The 19,873-nt window shown below is 40.2% G+C and overlaps 1 pseudogene; it reads left to right on the top strand.

Annotated features, from left to right (window-relative positions):
• The window catches only part of LOC122120793, a 117,035-nt pseudogene extending 103,165 nt beyond the window's left edge, over positions 1 to 13,870 (top strand).
• The last annotated feature ends 6,003 nt before the right edge of the window (positions 13,871 to 19,873 follow it).

The raw sequence follows: 19,873 nt of genomic DNA, 5'->3' as shown, positions 1-19,873 counted from the left end.
ACATCAGTACTGTGCAAAAAAAAAAAAGTAAAAATTTAAAGAACATTCTAAAAAGTATTAAATTTTTTCCCTAAACCATTTCATTACACTTTCAAGGTTGTATCTTTTTTTCCAAATGTTTTTAAAAGCAATTAGTGCAGTTGGTTTGAATAAAGACAAAATAGAAAGCAAAACTCCTTCCCCTTGATGTAACTGCATAAACTTTTGTATCTAGAGAGTCTTAACCAATGAATCAACACTCGGAAGCTATTGTAATTTGTTCAACATCCCACAATAAGGGGTAAAATGAGAATCTCTGGAGAGAACTCAGAGCAAGCCAACTGCTTCATTGGAAGTTGGTTAATATTTAAAGTCTAATCTGAAATAAATGTGTTGATCCTTAGGTGAAACTGACTACTCAGACAGTATATATAGATCTGGATGAGGAAACAGAAACTTCACCATCAAGCAGGATGATGTTAAGTGTGAAAAATAAGCTCTTCTGAACTCTGTGTCATACTATGATAACACATGATGTGCAGGTCTCAAGGGAACATGTGAGATGTCAATTTCTATGAAAGCAATTTTAAGGCAAAATTTTATTCACTGACCAGATATTCCTCATCAGTCTTCTCATTTCCCATAAAACAGCTCAATATGAAAGGCAATTATTTTTATTTTTTATTTTTTATCGTCAGTTGTGGGGGTTAAACTCTGGGCCTGGGCACTGTCCCTTAGCTCTACAGCTCAAGGCTAGCTCTTTACCACTTGAGTGGTTTATTGGAGATAAGAATCTCAAGGACTTTCCTTCCCCTGGCTGACTTTGAACCGTAATCTTCAGATCACAGCCTCCCGAGTAGCTAGGATTACAAGCATGAGCCACCAGCGCCCAGCTAATTTATTTATTTTATTTTTTTTCTGGTCATGGGGCTTGGGACCCACTGCTTGAGCCACAGCGCCACTTCCGGTTTTCTAGTGGTTTTATTGGAGATAAGAGTCTCACAGACTTTCCTGTCCAGGCTGGCTTTGAACAGTGATCCTCAGATCTCAGCCTCCTGAGTAGCTAGGATTACAGGCATGAGCTACCGGCGCCCGGTTAAATTTAAATTTTTTATTATTCTGTTTTGTTAAGAGTATAAGCCTGTAACTGGCATATCTAACTTGTTGCTTGGCACCATACTGGGTCCCAGAGAAGAGCCAGCTTTATGAATAACTCTTCCTCAAAGGACTGATGACTGTGTAATTTGTTTTCTTTCATTCTTTTTCTAGCCAAGGACCTTTGTCATCCATCAGAGCAGTGATCAAAAGATGTAAGTTTGTTTTGTTCTCCTCTGTTTTTTCTCTGTTGTAATTTTAGATGGTGACTTAGATTTTTAGCAAGCAATTGTATTTGTTGACTCTATGAATAACTTCACATTTGCGCCTTATCCTAACCTGAAGTAATAAAGCAGTTCAGACAAACAGCTAGTTTTTCAGTGTCCATTTGTTGATAAGCCAGTTGTTCAGAGTCACATCTTTTTCTTATATAATGACACTTTTAAAACAAAATTTGCTATGGGATTAGTTCTGTGATCAGCTATAATTTTAGATAGCCATTTTCTACAATTAGGAACATCTGGTAAGCTTAAAAAATAGTAAGCCCTCTTCTTTTCTTTCATGAGCTCTATTCACAATATTATATAAGCTAAATAAATGCCTATAAAAATACTCATATGGATATAGGTTCTTTGTACTTTGTGCCTTTACCTCCTGGTGTGTTTGTTTTGTTTTGGTTTGGTTTTTCCTTTTTCTTTTTGTGTTGGTACTGGGGCTTGAGCTCCAGTCCTCGAGTCTCAAGTTTTTACACAGCTTTTTTACTTACAGCTGGCACTCTACCAAATGAGCCATGCCTCCATTTCTGACTTCTCCCTCATTATTTGAAGATAAAAGTCTCCAAAATTTGTCTTTCCAGACCGGCTTTGGTTCTCAGATCTCAGCCTCCTGAACAGTTAGGATTGTATGTGTGAGCCACCAGTGCCCAATGACTTCATTTACTTTACTTTATTTTATTTTATTTGGGTTGTGGGGCTTGAACTCAGGGCCTGGGCACTGTCCCTGAGCTTTTTCCCCTCAAGAACAGTGCTCTACCACTTCTGGTTTTCTGGTGGTTAACTGGAAGTAAGAATCTCACAGACTTTCCTGCCCAAGCTGGCTTTGAACCACAATTTCAGCCTCAGATCTCAGCCTTCTGAGTAGCTAGGATTACAGGCATGAGCCACTGGCACGAGACTTCATTACTTTTTCAAAGCAAGGATCTGCAACTGGGTGCATTTCAAATTCTTACATCATTCTAGTTCCAACCAGAATCATGACTAAAATTAATTGTTGTATTCCCTAAGTACCTAAGTATTTCGCTATAGTTTTTTTGTTTTGTTTATAAATCTTAATTAGATAAATCTGAAATTTCATATTCTTCATTCACTGACTCTGTGTGTGTGTCTGTGTGTGTGTGTGTGTGTGTGTGTGTGTGTGTGTGTGTGTGTGTGAGTGATAATAGGGTTTGAATTCAAGACCATCAGCCAGACTATCAGCCCAATTTTAATTGGTTATTTTTAAGATAGGTTCTTGATTCCTGCCTTGGTGCACATCTGGACTGAAATCCACCTATCTTAGGCTTCCCGTAGAAGCTGGGATGAGAAGTACATGCTACCATACCTGCATCCCATCTTTTAAGATGGAATCTGCCTAAGTTGTCTTGGAAGCATGATCTTCCCAGTCTTCGCCTCTCATGTAACTTAAGATGGAGGCGGGTGCCACTGTACCCAGCTTTAAGAAAATGTAGCAAATCCTGATTATATATACCAGAAGTCAGGAACTCTGTCACGTGCTTATAAAATAGCACTCTCCTCACAGTCACTCTCTACTGAAGTAGTAAGTTGATTTTGCCAAGATGGTTTTTAGATTTTTTTTTCTTTGAACCAGAGGCAGATTTTTGGACTCTGATTGTATGTGTGAGTGATCCAGTCTGTACAGATATTGTTGTAGCATGTATTTCTTTGCCCTCTGAGTCTGTGGTTCATCAACTTCTCTTTTCTAAGAATGCAGAGTGGGGAAAAACTGTGTCAGCAAGACAGTCCTGCTCCTAATGTCCTTGTAGAGAGAGGCAGTGGGGTTCACTCTTTCTTCTCCCTTTCCCCTTCTATAACCCCTTCTTTTTCTCCTTTAGCATTCATGAATAGTACACGACAAAATGACCCGTGGAAAAGGTATGTTTGTGACAATACCATGAAGCCAATAACTAACATAAAGCTGGTCCCAGCTTTAGTAATTGATGTAATGTGATTTGTAGCATATTACCACATCCTATTGGGTGATCCTCGGACTTAATGAAGACCTTCCTACCTATCAGTTGCCACATGCATGGCACTATCCTCTGTCCTCTTATATTCCAGTAGATGAAATGTACCTCACTTAGGTGTAGCTCTTGGTAAGAAGGTAACATTCAGTCAAACCAGTTGATGCTAGCGAATAAGAGCATCTTCTGTGCCAAGATCCACAGGTCAAAGGTTTTCTTTGCTAGCTCAGGACAGGTTAGATGGCACAGCTCCATCCCACCCCAAATTTCATTCCCACCTTTTATTCCTACCTTCAGCTCTACCTCATTCAGCTATGGCAGCCTCCTTGTTCAGAGAGAGGCTGAAAAATAGAAGAAAGAAAATATCCATGCTTCCAGTCTTTTCAACTCAGAAACACGGAAAAAATAGAACAATGAAGTGAAGAAAGCAACGGGTGAAACAATTTATAACTGAAACCAGTCCTCCCTTTGCACAAATCTTTATAGTATAATATGTGAATATTTTTCCCTCCTGAAAGGCCTCTTTAGAATGAGGTATTGAAAGAGAGAGACAGAGAGCAAATCCAGGTGCTCCAGTGTCTCATGCCTATACTCCCTAGCTGGCTGGGAAACAGATTGGGAAGATCACAGTTTGAGGTAGCCAGGGTACTGTATGCCTCCCTAGCATCCTAGCTAGGGAGAAAGCCTAAAATAGGAAGATTGCACTCCAAGGAACACAAGGGCAGGAAGGAAGAGCCTATCCAAAATATTACCAGGGTACAACAGAAAGCTGGAGGCTTAGTTCAGCGGTCACGTACCTGCCTAGAACAAGTAGAAAGCCTGAGTTCACACCTCAGTACTGTCAGAAGGATAAAGACAACGTTCTATATTACAAAATGATCCAATATATGACATATGTTCCATCTTGTATGATTAAGTCTTGATTTGCTTTATAAAGGAAAATTTAAGGGAGGAAAGTAAACTATTTAGCTCTCTGAGATTGAGACTTTAGGGCCAAATCAGTACTTAATATATAACAATGCCTTAAAATACATTTAAGTAATTTGAACACCTTTTACATTTATTATTTTAATTATTAAGACTACTTAAAGATTATAAAACAGGAGAATGATGGAAGGAGTGACGCTGATCAAGATGCATTATACACATAAGTTGACATGATGAATTAAAACCCCTTCATGCAACTATTTAAAGATAATAATAAAGTATAATATGATAAAATGAAAAGATTATAAAACTCCAGACAAGTTAGACATAGCTTAGGGTATTTTTCTTCCCATTATTATTTTTTGTCATTATCCTAATGTTCCCATCATACAATCTCTATTTAATAGTGTAATGTACTTAATAGCTATCTTCTCTTTTCTCTGTTCATTTCTCAAACTATTTTCAGAACTACAGAACGTGCTTTGGGGAGTTTCTGAAATCTGTGTTTTCTTATGCAATTTTAGCACATAATTATAATTTGTGCCATATAAAAAGTTTTGAGTTATTTTTCTGATGAGAGATGTTAAAATTCATATATTCCATGATGTTTAGTATAAGCTAACTTTTGTTTATTCTTTCTTCTATAGCTTCTCGAACTTCTATTCAGAGTGAACTTCATCGAGATAGAAGGTATGGTTTTATTTATAATAGAGGGAACATATATATATATGCTGCTAATTTTATTGAGATAAAAGTGTGCCCGCTGGGAAGGTGGCTCAGTGGTAGACTGCTTGCCTTGCATGCATGAGGCCCTGGGTTCAATTCCTCAGCATCACATAAGCAGAAAAAGCCAGAAAGTGGTTCTGTGGCTCAAGTAGTAGAGCATTAGCCTTGAGCTGAAGAGCTAAGGGACAGTGCCAAGGCCCAGAGTTTAAGCCCATGACCGACAAAAAAAAAAAAAGTGTGTCATCAGCTGGCAAGTTAAATATTTCTCTTTCACAAGAAGTACTTACCTTTATCCTGCTTCATCAATACATTTCCTGCATTAATCTGTAAGTTTAAGGAGAAATATTTTGCTTGAGAGAAACAAGATAGCCCTGAAAGGTGATCTTTTGAATAATTATTTGTTGAACTCAATTTTTTAAAGTGCTTATTAAACAACTGCTACAGATAAAGCATTTTAACTGCCTCTCAGAAATGCTTTGTACCTCAGAGGTCCTTAATAAATGTAGCCTAGATAAGTAGATGATGACAGTATAGAAAATTGATCAGAAAAAAAAGAAAATGGAAAAGAGACAGCAGGCTAGATAGGTGGGTGAATTGATGAATGGTGGATAGTTGATTGGGAAGAAGGAAGGAGGAGAGAGTAGCTTCATAGTAAATGAAAGGACTAATGGACACACAGATAAGATGACGGATGGATAGATTCAGTATGTACGTCATATTGACAGAAAATTAAACCATTCCATTGACCAGTATATTTTCCCATCATTGGCCACACATTTGCTATATGCTAGACAGCAGTGGAGCCCTGGAATAAAGAAACTATGGGCCTTAATTAATCTGGCAGAGTTCAATGTGCTTAGGCTCCATCTTCAGCTCTTTGGAAACAGCCATGGCAATGGGCAATGGCCACCGTTGGGTCCCTTAAAGCCTACCTGGTTGCACTATTAGACCATCTAGGCCAGAAAACTTATTTCTATGACTGTGTTAGTTCCCACTGCCTTATTGTGTAGTGGGTGTCTCCCTGAGTCTTTGGACATTTTCTAATAGACAATAACTTGGTAATAACCTGCAAAAGCAAAAAATCTCACTGGAGCTTCTGTCCTTCAGGCGCCCGGAGATCACCATCGTGGCTGCAGAGCCTCTGAGGCCAGCCTCCTGGTTCCCAGGAGCCTCACCCCCAGGACTGGGGTTCCCACCTACTCCCGCATCAGGCCCTTGGAGACCAAATGAGCTAGTTCCTGCAGAGGTAAGGAAATGCCTCATCCTTGCGTGTACAAAGGGGTTTCAACTCAACCTGTCAATGTATGAGTACAATGTATCTTAAAGAGTTCATTTTATTTTTTTAATTATTTTCAAAGATTGAAAAAAAAAATCAAACCTCTCAGCCTCTTGGCTATGGCCTCCAGAAGTCTAAAATTTTCATTCTTTATTTTGCAGCTCCCACCTTCATATGAGCAAGTCATAAAAGAAATCAACCAAGTTCAAGTTAATACTACAAACAATAACAATGCTGCTGCCACACCGAGGAGCACTAGCACTTCTGCCACTGAGACTGACTTCCCAGAAGAAATAGACAACAGTCTGCCTCAAAGTAATGCAAGGAATCTGACTTCCCTGATTCTGACCTAGTTCTAGGGGAGTAATCAGGAGGCTCCTAGCCTTTCCCATCATTTGTGATTTGTGGATAATTTATGGAGCTCTGCTTCGTACTCATTATGATCACTGTGTGCCTGCTTCATTTGGAGTGTAGTGGTTATTATAATAGATCATTCCTAACAGCTGCAGCCCCACTCTCTTGGGCTTGTCCTATTTAATATCACAGAAACATCATCCATCTAACTCATGGCACACGTTACTGTGGATTCCTTTTATTCCCATTGAGAAGGGTTTTATACTTAGCAACTTCAGTCTGATAGGATACGAAGATTGAACGATCTCCAGCCTAAGGAAAGAAGTTCACAAGCCACAATCACTGGTGTGTGTCTGTGATCCCAGTTGTGAGAGAAGCATAAATAGCAAGATTGTGATCCAGTCCAGAGGGGGCAAAAAGAAAACAAAAATGAGACCCTATTTAACAGATAAAAGCATAAAGGGCCAGAGGCCTGGCACAAGTGGCAAAGTGCCTTCCTAACAAGCACCGAGTCCTGACTTAAAACCCAAGTTAGGTTGGACAGTAATGGCTCATACCTGCAATCCTAGCTACTCAGGAAGCTGAGATCTGAAGATCATAATTCAAATCCAGCTTGGACAGAAAAGACCAGAGGACTCCTATCTCCAGTTAACCACTGCAAAGCTGGAAGTGGTGGGGTTTAAGTGTAGATTATTAGCCTTGAGCAAAAATGGAAAGCAATTGCTTAAGGCCCTGAGTTCAAGCCCCAGTATCAGCACACACACAAAAAAAGTACATCTTAGCCTGGTGCTGGTGACTCATGCCTGTAATCCTAGCTACTCAGGAGGCTGAGAGCTGAGGATCTAGGTTCAAAGCCAGCCCGGGCAGGAAAGTCAGTGAGACTCTTATCTCCAATTAACCACCAGAAAACTGGAAGTGGCGCTGTGGCTCAAGTAGTAGATCGCTAGCCTTGAGCTGAAGAGCTGAGGGACAGCACCCCTCAAAGTGCATTCAATCTTTTTCATTAAAAAAAAAAGTAGAGAGGAAAGAAAAAAATATTTAATTGGAAAAAAAGTACCTCCAAAAATAAAAATAGCTGGGGCCAGGGGATGGTAGGTGGCTCAACTCCTTGGGAAGCAAAAACTGGGAGGAATGAGGATCAAGGCCAGCCCAGACACAGTTAGACCCCATCTAAACCAAAATCTGAGCAAGGTGATGCAGACCTATTAACTTAGGTCTGTAAAGTTGCTAATAGGATGATTACAGTCCAGGCTGGCCCAGACAAAAATTGGAGACCCTATCCAAAAAAATAACTAAAGCGTGGCTCAAGTGATAAATTGTGCCCAACATGCATGAGACTCCAAATCCCAGTACTACTGTCCCCCCTAAAAATAAAGAAGTTGAACATGGGGTCTGAACCTTTCACCTTACCTACTCAAGGGGCAGAGATAGGAGGATCACAACCCCAGGTCAACCCTGGAAAAGTGATCTTAAGACTCTCCTAGAATAATAAAGAACTGGATGTGTGACTTCAGTGGTAGATTGCTTGCCTAGCAAGGGTTTGACCTGAGTTTGGTCGCTTATACTTTGAAGGGAGGAAAGGAGAGAAAACGAAACTTTTTAAAGTATTCTATTAGTGTAACAATAAGGGCTAAGTTGCTTTGTAAAAGAAAAGAAGATGTTGACATTTTGAAAATCAGATAGAAATGGTTTGTTTGATGTCTAATGAGAATCCAGAATTTGGTGGAGAAATTTAATGTTTCCCCAGTGGTTTTGCCGTCACTTTTTCCTAAGCAGGGAAATCCCAATTTCTTTGGAGCCTATGTTTGTTTTTAAAAGATCCGTGTGTCTTCTAGAAGTTTCTCTATTCACTTCTAACACTGCCATTCCTTTTTGTTCCTTTGGATCTCCAGCACGACAGGCTTCGCTGCAGCCTTCCCCAGCAGCCTTCCCCGCTGATCTCCAGAGGAATACAGCCCCTCTTATAGTCTTTGATATTCCTGAAGAACAGAACTGTCCAGGAAACCCCAGTGCTACAAGATGTCCAGTGCCAAGGCCAAGATCAAAAAACAACCTCAGACCAGCAGCCAGAGAGACTAACATTAGAGAAAAAAATCACCAGAGAAACAGCTCAGTGGACCCCAAAGAGGCGTCATCTCCAGGATGGTCCTCATCTCTGCTGGACAGAACCAACAACTTGGATAGTCAGGCAGTGATGTACACTATGAACCCAGAGCAAAGCCAAAATAGTATTGTTTCGAGAGTCAAAGCATTTAAGGGTCAAACCAATGTGGAAACCTCCCCGGCACTGCCTAAAAAACCAGAAATTACCCCTCGCACACTCCCCCCCAAAGCCAGCCGTTTCCTCAGGAAAACCATGTGTGGCCCCCAAACCAGGTGCTGGCACAGCTCTGGGAGACTGGGACACTTGGACTGAAAACAGACTCAAGGTAACCTCCAGGCAAGGGCTCACTCCATACTTGCCACCACAGGAAGCAGGAAACATCCCTGTAACCAAACCTGAATTGCCAAAGAAACCAACTCCTGGCCTTATTGGAAGTGTTAATCATGAGATTTTGGGTGGGGGCCTCCTGGCTGAGAGTGCTGGTGTAGGGAAAAAAGTCCCAACTCCTGCCCCTGGGCCTTTGCTCCTCTGAAAACCCCACCTGCCCTTCAGTTCCTCCAAAACCCAGCCCTGTTCCTTCTGGACTCTTGGTGTCATCACAAGCCAAAGACTTCAGGTCACTGTGAGAAGGAGCCCTGGCTAATGCTCCGGCCCCAGCTCTGCCAAGCCGGCCCCTGGGGGACATAGACCTCATCAACTTTGATGATGATGTTTTGCCCACCTTGTCTGGGAACCCAGGTGAAGAATGTGTTGGTTCAGAAATGGTTCTAGGTAAGTGGGGGAGAACTACACACATCAGAGGTATCTTGAGTCACACTTGCCTTAAGTGTGGAAGGGGTATGGGTGTGTGTGTATAGATAGGGTGAACAGAGAAATTAATAAACAGAGAAGACCAGATAGTGGTAGCTCACACCTGCAATCCTGCCTATTCAGAGGCTAAGATCTGAGGATTGCAGTTCAAAGCTAGCCCAGGCAAGAGAGTCCTTGAAACTCTCATCTCCAGTTAGCCACATACACACACACAAAAGCTGGAAATGTAGAGTGTCAGCCTTGAGCAAAAAAACTAAGGGACAAAGCCCAGAAGTAAATAAAAATAAAACAAACTTAAAGAAGGAGAGGCAGCAATAGCATAAATGATTTTTTATTAAGCCGGACCAGTCTCCTACTTTATGCCTTCTAATTTTGTCTGAAAGCAACAATCTTAGGATGTCTGCTGTTTTGATAACGATCTTCTTCATTCTAGATAATGTGTTTATGCTACCATTTCTGAATTCAGTCCTGATTAACACTATCTAATGCCTTAATCAAGATGAGAATTCTCTTGATCATTTCTTCTTTGCCCTACATCCTCCCCCCTATATTTTCCATACTTTTACTATTTCAGTTCTTTTTAGGATTTACTTTTCTGTAAATAGATGTATGTCTTGTTTCCATAATTTTATTCAAAAAGTAACACTATTGTGTATAGCTATTTTCAAGTCATTATTTCCTATCCTTCTGGCAGTTATGGTTTTATTTGCTTTAACTTTTTCATTTGTTGATAATAATATTTATATTTTGCAAGTTTCGAGACCAAATCTTTTGTTATGTTAATGAGTTGACTATAAATATTAAAAAATAAATAGGTTTGAAGAGAAAGGAGAGATGCTGGAATTCAATGATTACTATTACTTTGCCTCAAAGTAACGGGACTGGGACCACGAACTCATTAGGCTGTGAGGCTACTTTCTTTTACACTGACAGGCATTCAGTTCTTACATTCAAAGGATGGAGGAAGGCTTCAAGGATGTGGCATTAGAATAAGGTAGCAGCTTCCCATAGATAGAAGGCATGCCATAGTCTAGCTGGCGCGGGGCGGGGGTGGGGGTAGAGAGTGAGAGGGGGTAAGGAGGTGGGGGGAGGTGTTTGGCCAAATGGAGACTTCCAGAAGACCCAGAACCCCGCCGCATGTTGCAATTTTTTTTTCTGTACTCTTCATTGTAAGACTTTTCCTGCCACCTTCACTCAGCATCTTCCCTGAGTGAACACAAATTTTTATAAATAAAATTCAGCAGTTGTAAGCTGGCTCCCAAGATCAGAACAATTAAATTTCCAAGAGACAGAAAATAAGTTTTCTTTCCTCAGGCTCTTCCGGAAGTAAAGCTTATCTCTGATTTGCCAAACTAAGCTAATCTACTTGTCTTTGATAAGATTCCTTTTACAACTATTTACTTCTTTAGGCCAAGTATGTAAACATATAAAGTTACAAATAGCAAGCATATTTATGAAATGTTTATAAAGCACATAACCCTGAAACTGGCTATGGCCTATAAAAAGACATAGCTCTTGTCCCCAAAGACTGGAAGAAAAAAACATCCAAATCTATTGCGGGTCCTGGACCTTGAACTCAGGGACTGGGCTAAGTTAATTAGAGATAAGAATTCTTGGCCTGGGAAGGTGGCTCATTGTTAGAGCGCTTGCCTTGCATGCATGAGGCCCTGGGTTCGATTCCTCAGCACCACATAAGCAAAAAAAGAAAAAAGCTGGAAGTGGCCCTGTGGCTCAAGTGGTAGAGCACTGGCCTTGAGCTGAAGAGCTGAGGGACAGCGCCCAGGCCCAGAGTTCAGGCCCCACGACCAGACTCAAAAAAAAAAAAGAATTCTTAATTGGATGAAATAAGAATCTCATAGATGTTGCTACTGGGCCTGGCTTTGAATTTGATGCTCAGATGTCAGCCAAGTGGCAAGAATTACAGGTGAAACCACTGGTGTCCCACTCAGACATTCTTTGATACAGCAAATAACTGGTCCCAGTTTTTAAATGAAGAAAATAATGCTGAGGGAGATCAATTCATACCACCATAGAGCTAACAGTTTTATAAGCCTAGATTCAAATGTACCTTTTCATCCTAAATCAAGTTTATTTTTCACATTTGCTATGCAGCATTTTCAGGACTCCTTAAACCAAGCAACACTTAAGAATGTCTTTGTTAATATTTTCTCTCCTTTTTTCCTGCCAATATTGGAGTTTAAGTTCAGGGCTTCATACCTCCTCAATTTACTTATTCTGCTGGCATTTTACCACTTGAGCTATACCAGCTTTTTGCTGATTATTTTGAAGATATAGTCTCTCAGACTTTTCTGCTAGTACCAGCTTTGAACTAAGATCCTCCACTTCTCAGCCTCTTGAGGAGCTAGAATTACAAGTGTGAGCCACTAGTACTAGTAGCTCCATTTTCTTATTTCAATATTTTTCCTGTTGCAAGCCTCAGAGGAATGCAGGGATGGATAAACCCAATAGCAGTAAACAGTTAGAAAACAGAAACCATGAAGCACAAAGAAATACTACCCTTATTTAGAATCTATGGGATTGGTAACCTAGTTAATAAGTACTAAGAATTTATTCTGTACCATCAGACGGATAGATAATTATAGTCATCTTCCAGAAGGAAGGTCCACAGTACATTCAGCAGAATACAGGGTGTGTTTCATCCCCAGCCTTAGTGTTTTCATTTCTCCTACTTCATTGCACAACATTTAATTAGTAGGGTAGTCTTCTAGCAAAATGTGTAATTGGTTTGACCTGCCTGCCTTTAGCCATTGCTCTTGAGTGTGGAGTTGACTGAACTGAGTATCTTCTTTTTACACCTGTACCTGTCCTGTGTATTTAACACCTCCTTAACCATTCCATTACACAGATGGCGAAATATAAGCTTGCTGTTTAGTCTGTCAGGCTCTGCCACAATTGCCTTGTAACTTGTGACTTGGGTCAATTTACTTAACCTGGCAGTGCCTAGGTCTGCTCATCTAATAGATGCCATAAGTCTCCACGTGGAGAGCATTGCAAGGACTATCATTGTGCAGAAAACCTTCTGACTGAGACAAAGTGGTCACTACCTAGAAATTTTTGTTGTTGGTAGTGGTGGTCTTGGGGCTTGAACTCAGTCTGAGTACTGTTGCTGAGCTCTTTTTGCTCAAGGGTAGCACTCTGGCACTTTAAGCCACAGCTCCACTTTTGGTTTTCTGGTAATTAATTGGAAATAAGAGTCTCATGGATTTTCCAGCCCAGGCTGGCTTTGAACCATGAGCCTGAGATCCCAGCCTCCTGAGTAGTTAGGACTATAGGCGTGAGCCAATGCCTAGCTCCTAGTAATATCTGTTACTTCTCTGCCTTCACATCCAATAAGTTATGCACACTTGCTGGGTTTTGCCTACTGAATTTTTTTTGTTTATATATACTAATTGTTATTGTAAAGGTGATATACAGAGGGATTACAGTTACATAAGTAATGAGTACATTTCTTTTTTAACATTGTCATTCCTTCCCTCTCTCTCTCTCTCTCTCTCTCTCTCTCTCTCTCTCTCTCCCAATTTTTCCCTCCCGTCACCAGCCACAAGTTGTATAGTTCATTTTCAACATAGTGTCTAGTACCTCTGCTGCATTTGTTCACCCTCTGTCCCACCCCTTCCAAGCCTCCCATTAACCTCCCAGAGACAGATAAACTAACAAACAAGGCAAAAGGTAAATAAAACAAAAATATTAACAAAGAAAAAAGAAACAATGTTCGTTCCCATTTCTTGGAGTTCTTTTTGATAAATATTATTTTATATGGTCATATGCACATAGTTATTTATCCCTTGTGTTCCTCTCCTAAGAATATCCTCCTTTGGTCTCACTGTGAATGTCTAGAGACCTGTATAATTTATCATGTCCTAGTGTATTGTCTTTTACCATCTAGTGTGTTTACTTTTGCCTATTGAACTGTTGTTGTTTTGCAGTACTGAGATTTCAACTTAAGTCCTTCGTTTGGCTAGGCAGGCCCTCCACCACTTTAGCCACACCTCCACCTCTGTATGTTTTAGTTATTTTTTCAGGTAGGGCTTATATCTTTTGTCTGGACCAGCTTGGGACTACAGTCCAATTTATATCTCCCCTGTAGCTGATCTTAGAAGCTCTTGCCACCATACCCAGCTTATTTGTTGAAACTGGGTGTTGTTAATTTTTTATCCAGGCTGACCTTAAACATGGTCTTTCTGATCTCCACCCTGAGATTCAAGACACGAGAGTACAGATGTGAGTCTCTGTACCTGGCCATGAATAGTTCTTGAACCTGCCTCTCATTTCCATCTCTCCTTGTTTTTTCCCAGATTCAACCCTTATGCTCAGATTCCTGCAGCTGCCTCCTAAATAGAGCCCTCTGAAGTTCCTCCATATAGAGTTGGCTGCCCTAGAGATTTTTTCTAGTGCTCACCCAGGTCCTGTGGCTTGCCTGCTTGTTGCTTTCCAAAGGCCTTCAGGATTTCAGGAGGGATTTTATTTATTGATTTGGGGCTTTGTGACTCTGATGACATTTGTATGATATTGTCACTGTAAACAAAAGATCATGTTCTTTTTGTGAAAACTTTTGTCTAATATGGGCCAAATAGGATAAGCCAGAAACTGAGAGAGAAAAACACAGGAGAAAGGAAGCTCACAGATAACTTTCTCAATAATCTTTTCTCAACAATATAGAAAACCTTAACCAAAAATAGTATTCAGAAAAGTGAAGTTATGATATTCATCTCAAGGAATACAGCTCAGAAAATACTAAGGCTATGAAAACGTTGTGAGGGCTGGGAAAGTAGTGCAGTGGTAGAGCGCTTGCCTTGCATGCATGAGGTCCTGGGTTCGATTCCTCAGCACCACATAAGCAGAAAAAGCCAGAAGTGGTTCTGTGGCTCAAGTGGTAGAGTGCTTGCCTTGAGCTGAAGAGCTGAGGGACAGTGCCCTGGGCCCAGAGTTTAGGCCCCACGACCGGCAAAAAAATGATATGTGTGTGTGTATTTGATATATATATATAGATATCAATCTATATATGTATGTATCTATATACATATATAATACACACACATATATATACATATGTATATACATATATATATATATATATATATATATATATATAATTTTAAGGGAAAACTCATAAAACAGGCAATTTAACATTGGCTTCATTTCTTGGCCAGAATGCTTTGCAGAAGTATCAGTGATTCTGCTTCACAAATTTACAATCTTAGCCACTTGTCATAAAAGGCTCTGCTGTCAAAACTTCTCAACAAAATTTTGGCCAATGGACTTCAACAATTCATCCAAAAAATCATATACCACGATCAAACAGGATTCATTTCAGGGATGCAAAGCTGGTTCAATATACGCAAATCAATTAATATTATTCATCACATCAACAGGAGCAAGAATAAGAACCACATGGTTATCTCAATAGATGCAGAAAAAGCATTTGACAAGATCCAACACCCCTTTATGATGAAGGTTTTGGAAAAATTAGGAATCCATGGAACATTCCTCAATACAATAAAGGCTGTATATGACAAACCTACAGCCAGCATTATACTTAATGGTGAAAAACTAAAGCCATTTCCTCTTAACTCAGGAACAAGACAAGGATGTCCACTCTCCCCACTTCTCTTCAATCTAGTATTAGAATGCCTAGCTGCTGCAATAAGACAAGATGCAGACATAAAGGGGATCCAAATAGAGAAAGAAGAAATAAAACTCTCCCTGTTTGCAGACGACATGATCTTGTATTTAAAGAATCCTATAGACTCCACTCCCAAATTACTCAAGCTGATTCAAAACTTTGGCAAAATAGCAGGGTATAAAATTAACCCCCCAAAATCCATGGCTTTTCTGTATGCCAACAATGAGAAAAGTGTGGCTGAAATTAGGAAAGCAACTCCATTTGTAATAGTCCCACAAAAAATAAAATACCTAAGAATTAACTTAACCAAAGAAGTGAAGGACCTCTATGATGAAAACTTTAAAATCTTGAAAAAGGAAATCAACACAGAACTTAAAAAATGGCAAAACCTCCCATGCTCCTGGATTGGAAAGATTAACATCGTGAAAATGGCAATACTTCCCAAGGCTATCTACAAATTCAACGCGATACCTATCAAAATTCCAACCTCATTCTTCAAGGAAATAGAAGAGGCAATCCAAAAATTCATATGGAACAATAAAAGACCCCGAATAGCAAAAACGCTCCTCAACGGAAAGAACACTGCTGGAGGAATATCAATACCAAATTTCAAACTCTAAAGCCATAGTAATCAAAACAGCTTGGTATTGGCATAAGAACAGACCTCAGGACCAATGGAATAGAATTGAAAACCCAGAAATGAACCTACAGACCTATAGCCATTTAATCTTCGATAAGGGAGCTAAAACAATAGAATGGAACAAAGACAGCCTCTTCAGTAAATGGTGCTGGCAAAATTGGTTAACTACTTGTAGAAAATTAAAGCTAGATCCTTATATATCACCCTGCACCAGAATCAACTCCAAATGAATCAAAGACCTCGAAGTCAAAGCAGACACTCTGAAAACATTACAGGATGGAATAGGAGAAACCCTGGAGGTCTCCTTGGCTCAAGCCAAAATTTTCTGAATAGAGACCCGGAAACACAACAAATCAAAGAAAGGTTGGACAAATGGGATTGCATAAAGTTGCAGAGCTTCTGCATGGCAGAGCTAGCAAGATCAATAGAAAGCCCACGGATTGGGAGAAGATCTTTACTAGCCATACAACGGACAAGGTCTCATCTAAAATATACTTGGAACTCAAAAAATTAAACCCCCCAACAACAAATCCTCAAAGAAACAACTGCCCAATAAATAAGTGGGCTAAAGACTTAAAGAGAAACTTCTCTGAAGAAGAAAGAAGGATGGCCAATAGACACATGAAGAAATGCTCAACCTCCCTAGCCATAAAAGAAATGCAAATCAAAACAACATTGAGATACCACCTCACTCCAGTTAGAATGGCAAAAATCAAGAACTCTAACAACAACAGATGCTGGAGGGGATGTGGACAGAAGGGAACCTTACTTCATTGTTGGTGGGAATGTAAACTTGTTCAACCACTTTGGAAAGCAGTATGGAGGTTCCTCAAAAGACTTCACATAGACCTCCCCTATGACCCAGCAATCCCACTTTTGGGCATTTACCCAAATGTTTACAAAACAAGACCACACTAAAGCTACCAGCACAACTATGTTTATCGCAGCATTATTTACCATAGCTAAGATATGGAACCAACCCAGATGCCCTTCAGTAGATGAATGGATCAAGAAAATGTGGTATATATATACAATGGAATTCTATGCCTCCATCAGAAAGAATGACATTGCCCCATTTGTTAGGAAATGGAAAAACTTGGAAAAAATTATATTAAGTGAAGTAAGCGAGGCCCAAAGAAACACAGGTCCCATGGTTTCCCTTATTTGCAATATCTAGTATATGTATGAGTCAAGCGGAAAAGGTCAGATAATGTGATGTTAGGAAAATGAACCCTTAGATATGTATTTTAATGTTTTTTTTTCGTTCATGCATGTGTTTCTAACGCATTCAAAAGATTATTTCTTTGTTGCTTTGTATGTCCCTCCCCCACAGTATAACCCCCGCTTTCACTATATTTGATGTCAGTATAACTTGTGGAGGAGATGGGGAAAAACAAGTTGTTTAAGGATTCAGGTGGACCTGTTGCAACAATGAGAAGTACAAATTGTCATGTCAAAAACGAGCTTTACAATGTCGGTAGGGGGGGAGAGGGGGATTGGGTGGGGGGGGAGGGGGGAGGCTGGGAAGGAAGGTGAAGGGTAAAAAGAGGAGGAGGCTGCAATGCTTGGTAGGAAATGTACTCATTATCTTGCCCATGTAATTGTAACCCCTCTGTACAGTATGTTTACAAATAAAATTTAAAAAAAAACTCTACTGTGTATATATACCACATTTTCTTCATCAATCTTTTTAAAATCTGAAATAATCTCCCAGCTGTTTTTGTGTCTTCCTAGACACTTTTTTTTTTAAGATGCTAGGAAGAAGTACTACATTAAGTGCTATCTGTGTGTACTGCTGATGGCGTCACCTGGAGGCACACACTGCAAGTTGTCACATAGTGATATGTTAATCACCTGATGAAGGTGGTAGCCTCCCCCCACCCACTCTCTCTCTCTCTCTCTCTCTCTCTCTCTCTCTCTCCTCTCTCTCTCTCTCTCTCTCTCTCTCTCTCTCTCTCTCTCTCTCGCCTGCCAGTACTAAGGCTTGACTCAGGGTCTTTGGCTTTTGCTTGGCTTTTTCACTCAAGGTTGGTACTCTACCACTTGAGCCACACCTTCTGGCTTTTTTCTGGTTAACTGAAGATAAATGGCTCAGATTTTTCTGCCCAGGCTGGCTTCAAACCAGGATCCTCAGATCTCAGCCTTCTCAGTAGCTAGGATTACAGTTGTGAGCCACCCAGTACCTGGCTTGCTTTCCCTTATTTTTTAAATAGAGTCTCAGGCTTTTTGCTTAGATTAGCCTTAGATCTTGATCCTCCTACCTATTCCCCCTCCTAGCTGAGATTATAGATATGCCCACTCATTTACAGCTAATTTTTAAGGATAGGGCCTCACTAATTATTGCCCTGCCTGGCTTCAAACTACCATGTTCCCCTAATTATCTGCCTCTCAAGTATCTGGGATGATAAATACAAATCAATAAGCCTGATCCCATTATAATATATATATATATATATATGTGTGTGTGTGTGTGTGTGTGTGTGTGTGTGTGTGTGTGTGTGTGTGTGTGTGTGTGTGTGTGTGTATAGGCACAACTCTATCATTTGATACTTTCTTGCTTTCTATCTAAACTAGGAGCTCAGACTCATCTAGTACTTTCTTCTACCCTAGACCTGTAGTCAGCTATTCCTCCAGGTGGCAGGGTTCCTCTTGGTAGGTCAGAGCATTTATGAGGAACAACTCTGCTGGTGTCGTCTGTGTGCTAGTCTCCAAGTATCTAAACCCAGCTCTCACATCTGTCCCCAAAGCAACAAGATCAAAGCAAATCTCTTTGGGAGGGAGTGGAGACAATCACAAATTCTTCATTGTGGTGAATTTATGATGATCTAAATCTTCAAGATTTTTTTAAAATGTGTTAAGTTACATTTCCCCCACCTTTTTCTGTTGTCTGCTGTTTCAGTATAAGAATGTACATTGAATACTAAATTTTATCAATATTATCTTTCACCCTTCCAACTTCCTGTCGCCCATACTTCTACACATTCTAAATGCACTCTCACTTCTGCTTCTCTCTTTTTCTTATATATTAAAAAAAAAATCCATCTTAGCCAGCTGCTGGAGGCTCATTCCTATAATCCTAGCTACTCGGAAGGCTAAGATCTGAGGATTGCTATTTCAAGTTAGCCCAGGCAGGACAATCCATGAGACTCTTACGTTCAGTTAACCACTAAAAAGCTATGGCTCAAGTGGTAAAGTGTTAGCCTTGAGTAAAAAAGCTAAGGGACAGTGCCCAGGCTCCAAGTTCAAGCCCTATGAATAGCATGTGTACATGCATGTGCGTGAGTGTGTGCACACACACACACACACACACAAATCAGGTGTAAAAACTGTTTTATGGGTTTGGAGGCATGGCTCAGTTGGTAGAATGCTAGCCAATGAATGAAAACTTCAAGTACTGAGTTCAAGTCACAGTATCTAACCCCCCCAAAAGAAGAAACAACCCAGCTTTTTTGTGATTATGATAGTAAAAACATTTATATGTGTGCCAAAACTCAAGACTACATACAAGAGTAAACTTTAGTATATGTACATTATACCTGGGGGAAAAAACAGTCAAAATTCTAAATACCCTGCTGTTTTCTTCTCTCACATGAGGTCTTACTTATTTTGATTTGCAATTTCTGCAAAGTGTATTTCTAGTCTAAATAATAGACTTTTCAGAAATTTTATGTATTTCTTCATTGAAGGCAACACATTCTAGGGTTTAATTCCCTTAAAAAGCATTAGGTTTTGGGCTTTTCCAACTAGTCAACCTAATGAATGCATTCTTCACACCTTATCAATTCCCACAACACAAAATGCAAAATCAAAGTGATGGCATCTGGAATAAGGAGGAATTCGGGGCTGGGAAGGTAGCTCAGTGGTAAGCGCTTGCTTTGCATGCATGAGGCCCTGGGTTCAATTCCTCAGCACCACATAAGCAAAAAGAAAAAAAAAGCTGGAAGTGGCACTGTGGCTCAAGTGATAGAGTGCTAGCCTTGAGCTGAAGAGTTGAGGGACAGCGCCCAGGCCCAGAGTTCAGGCCCCACAACCGGACCCCCCCCCCCCAAAAAAAAAAGTAGAATAAGGAGGAATTGGTA

Source organism: Dipodomys spectabilis, unplaced genomic scaffold (genome assembly GCF_019054845.1).
Source record: "Dipodomys spectabilis isolate Male_0828 unplaced genomic scaffold, ASM1905484v1 ptg000178l, whole genome shotgun sequence".
Lineage (NCBI taxonomy): Eukaryota > Metazoa > Chordata > Mammalia > Rodentia > Heteromyidae > Dipodomys > Dipodomys spectabilis.
Note: the sequence above shows the minus strand (reverse complement) of the source record. Positions and strands in the feature narration are given on the sequence as shown.